The sequence below is a fragment of the Monopterus albus genome, unplaced genomic scaffold (assembly GCF_001952655.1).
Source record: "Monopterus albus unplaced genomic scaffold, M_albus_1.0 scaffold289.1, whole genome shotgun sequence".
Lineage (NCBI taxonomy): Eukaryota > Metazoa > Chordata > Actinopteri > Synbranchiformes > Synbranchidae > Monopterus > Monopterus albus.
This window is the reverse complement of record NW_018128169.1, coordinates 461,383-465,805: the sequence shown is the minus strand read 5'-3', so window position 1 is coordinate 465,805 and position 4,423 is coordinate 461,383. Positions and strand designations below refer to the sequence as shown.

Here is a 4,423-nt window from a genome sequence, read left to right as displayed (position 1 = left end):
AACCTCAGTTTCCCCTTTGCAGGTTTTAGATTAGAGTTAGAGGTATAGGTTAGGGTTAGGCATTTAGCTCTGATGGGTAAGGTTATGGTAACCGCATTATGTTGCAAAAATATCTATACAAACATGTTTATGCGCCAACAAGAAAAAAAATCTATCCTGTAACATTTAACACTGCCTCCAACGGCTCTGTGTCTGGGGCCATTTGATTGTCTACATGTGTATTTCTTGTGTGCGTAGCTGTCACCATGCTAATGATATGACAATATATGAAGTTATTCCCAAAGATTGATCAATGGCTTTAGTGTCCAACAAAAGAAAATAATCAGTTGTCCTGAAAATAGCTGTGTGACCTAGACAACTATACAGCCGCCAGCCATTTTACTTTTCCAGTGAAAGCTTAGTCAAGTATTTTCATACTGATAACTCAACTGAACGCAATATGTTCACACCTATTGGAAATGTTTAAGGCTCTATGGGCTTAAACAAAAGTGGGTTGTACTAAAAAAAAAAACGTTTCATCTAATTATTATACCAAAATTGAACAGGGCTTGCAGTTACATCAGACCAGAGGTTTGCAGTGGATCTAAAGTGCATGACATGCAACTGTGACAGCCCAGTACTGAGGAGAATCACAGGAAACTTCTTTGCTGTCAGCTTGTTCTTTATTTGCTTGTCCATCATTCATATCTGCCTTTTCCATCTGATTCTTTTCTGCAGCTTTTTGAAGTGTCTTATATAGAAAAAATAAATATATATATTCTGGTTGATTGTCACTGTGTGAAGTCAGATGGCAGAGCAGGTGTCAAAGATTAGAATCAAGAAGAACAGACCAACAGAGGGGGAAGTGATGGTAAAAGTGATAAAAGAGATGTGTAAACAAAGACAGCCTCTTGACAGAATGGTGTTGGAATAGCTTTGGCTTATGTTCCCAATCCTGAACCATTTCAGACGTGGCTGTGCTACTTGTTAGATGTTTAAATATATAAGTATGTGTAGTGTATGTAGCACTCACTGTCTTGCATATGAAGAAATGTGGAAATCTTTAAAGTAATCTGAAAACCATTCAACCAATTAAGTGATTTAGTTTGTAGTTTGTTAAATAATTTAAAAACAGACAAACAAAAATCTTACACAATGTTAATCATGCTCTTATCAGTCAGATGAATTTGATTTACCTTCGTGCTCCATGTAGAACTGACAGCGACTGCCTAAATGAGTTACCTGCTATTCCTAATGACTTCATTTTTACAGCTGTTGTTTTAATTGAAGTGTCTTCTTCTCTTGGCGCAAACCAAACAAACCAAAGCACAGATGAGGGAGACTTTCTGCAAAAACTGGTCATCTTTGGCTCTAGGTCGGTAAGTGAAATAAAATAAATTGTATAAATGCTTCAGCCCATCAGAAGGCTGCTGCTGAATCTTCTGTGTAGAAATGTTTCTAATTATCTCTGGATAACAATTGCTGATTAAGTAGTACAGTAGTGTATAAGAACAGATTGTGAGGAGCTCTCACTGCAATCCTCTAAGCAGCTTCATCAGATTTAAGAGCAAATGTAAGCAGTTGTTCCATTATTGTGTGCATGTAAACATCAATGCACAGAGCAGTGGTGACTGGATTATGCAGTGTGGATCACAAGCATCAATTCAATATAAATTCACAGCAGCCTCGTCTGTGAATGACACAACTGTGATCAAAGTTAGGATGTACAGTATTAGCTGTTAGACACAGTGCATTTCCACATGAAATTATTTGGTTCAATCATTCATGAGATTGATCTGGTTCAATAATATTCTCTTTTCTTTTTGCACACTAATGGTCACATTCTTCAATTTAGGCACAGGATGTTATAAAGATCCTGCAAAGATTCATTTCCACACACACAGTCTCATGCTGTGCACATCCTGCACTGATTAGACACATTAGTGCCACTTAGACACTCAACATACATCACTGAACCCCCACCTGCTCACTTCACTGTTAGTGTCTGTATGTGGGTGGCCTTGTAGGAGTTGGAGGACATACAGTATGAGGTGTGGGGAGGGTAAATGTCCCTAATGAGCTATACAAAACTATCTAACAAATGTGAGTGTGATCAAACAATGGAAGTTCTTGAGTTTTCAGCAGGTCACCACTGATCAAATTAATAAATGTGTCAGTCAGCTGGAGCCCTATCCCAGCTCAGTTCAGCAGAATAATGATTGTCTTGTTTTCTATTGTTGTTCTGTAATATAATGTAAAAATATAGTGTTGACCTAGTATGATTTAAAACATAGAACAAATGAATTATGGTGTTTTGTATTTTAAGTTTCCAAAAGCAATTTTTTTACTTAAAATTATATTAAATTATATTATAGTTATTTATTTCAACCTTTACAACATTCAGCACATTCAGTGGATTAAACAAAGACAACAAGAAGACAAAGAACATGAGCAAATACTGCACCTAACAGAGAACCATGCACTCAGAATCATAACTTCCATCATATTCTTATAACCTCAAAAACATGTGATAACAGTTGAACAGGGGTAAAGTTCATGACCACAATTAAAAATGCGACAAGAGCACGTTAAAAAGGCTAATAATCCTGACACGCTTTGCTGCTCACGACACATTTTTATCACATAACAGCCTCCCACACATTTCAACACCGCTGCTCTCTCAACTCATACAGACTCATTACATTTATTTTTATATTCATTCTACATCAACTTATTGATTGGCTTTTCAAATTCATGGGTTTGCAGGAAGTGATAACACCAAATGTATAATTTATTAGCAATGCACGACAAGAGACAACTTGACTCTATCATGCTGTTGGGGTTTAAAAAAGATTCCCTTTCCAATCAGTAATCCAGTTTTGGGCCTGAGAAGAGCCTAATAACTACAGTATAATATTTATTGTCAGATCCAAGGTCGTTTTCCTACACACTGTTGACAAAGTTTGAATACTCTCTGTATCAATAATAGCTTTGAAAATGGGAAAGTCAAGGTGTTCAGCGCCCACCTAACACAATTTAGGATAAGATAAGATAATCCTTTATTGTCATTGTAACATGTACAACAAAATTTTAAATTTTAAAGTGGCCTCTAGTCGGTACAGCAATAAAAAACATACCATATGAAATAAAACCATATAAAAACATAACTGCTATAAAAAAAATAAATAAATAAACAATAATCTCTACAATTATTTGGATTTTTCATATTTCATTATTTGATCTGATATTTCCTGATTTAATACCTGATTGGAATTAGGAAACTTCTAATGTTAGCCTTTATTTTATTTAGCCTAGACAATGTTTTTACTTAAAGGAGTATTCCACCAATTTTCCACCAATTTTTATCTTCCTCATTTTTTAATCCCTCTTAATTTGAGTCTGTAAAATCAGGGCAGTAACATGCTCCCGCCAGAACCAACTGACACTACATGTCAAATTAGCAAACCCTAAAAATAAATACACTTTTCCAAGACTAGAGAAAAGATTTGAAGATATGCTTGAGGATGTCTTCAGACTGTGACGTCAAGTAATTCATGGACTGCCAAAACCATACAAGCGACCATAGCTTGCCAAGCGTCCACAGAGCTGTTTGTATCCAAAGATCTGACAATCTGAGGCCTGTCAGAGGCTCTAAGCTGCTACAAACAAACACATTCACTGTTTTGATAGTGAAGTGCTATGCTCTTTAACAACATCAAACAAGCTCTTTAACAACATCAAACAAGCTCTTGAAATGTTTTAGTGGTTCAGTTATTTCCATTTACTCATAAATGATGACATGTTAGTTAAAAGGACCTCACGTTTTCATTTTGCCAGAGTATTTCATCTGAACCATGTATGAAACTGGAAAAGCAGCTCAAGTGGCAAGTGAGATGAAAAGATATAACATTCAAGTACTAGGAATCTGTGAGAGCAGATGGAATGGGTCTGGCATGACATCACTTGCCAGTGGAGAGAAAATCCTCTACTCGGGACATGCAGACGAGAATCATGACCACACAGAAGGAGTTGCCATCATGATGTCCCCAGTAGCAGCCAGAACCCTTATGGAATGAGGCCAGCCAGTCTCTCCTAGAATCATGACAGCAAGGTTCAACTCCAAGGGAAGAAATGTTACATTCATCCAATGCTACTCGCCTACTAACAACACTGATGCAGAAGCAAAGGAAAATTTCTACAATTCCCTGCAGACAGTGGTCAACGAGTTACCCAAGAGAGACATCAAGATACTGATGGGTGACCTGAATGCCAAGATAGGAAAAGACAACCTTGGAAAAGAATTAATTATGGGAACCCAGGCCCTTGGAAAAATGAATGAAAATGGCGAGCTTTTCACGGACTTTTGCGCTTTTAATGACCTAGTCATTGGCGGAAGTGTATTCCAGCATAAAGACATCCACAAAGAAACCTGGATCTCACCAGA

General features: G+C 37.0%; 1 protein-coding gene and 1 pseudogene across 1 annotated transcript in view; both read left to right on the top strand.

Moving 5' to 3' along the window:
- The first annotated feature begins 1,301 nt into the window (after positions 1-1,301).
- The window catches only part of rxfp1 (relaxin family peptide receptor 1), a 38,163-nt gene continuing 35,041 nt past the window's right edge, over positions 1,302-4,423 (top strand). Inside the window, exon 1 of the mRNA XM_020622841.1 lies at positions 1,302-1,358. The gene's annotated coding sequence lies outside the window, so the exon portion shown is untranslated. The remainder of the gene's footprint in view (positions 1,359-4,423) is intronic.
- Positions 3,834-4,423, top strand: part of LOC109973326 (uncharacterized) — a 2,654-nt pseudogene continuing 2,064 nt past the window's right edge.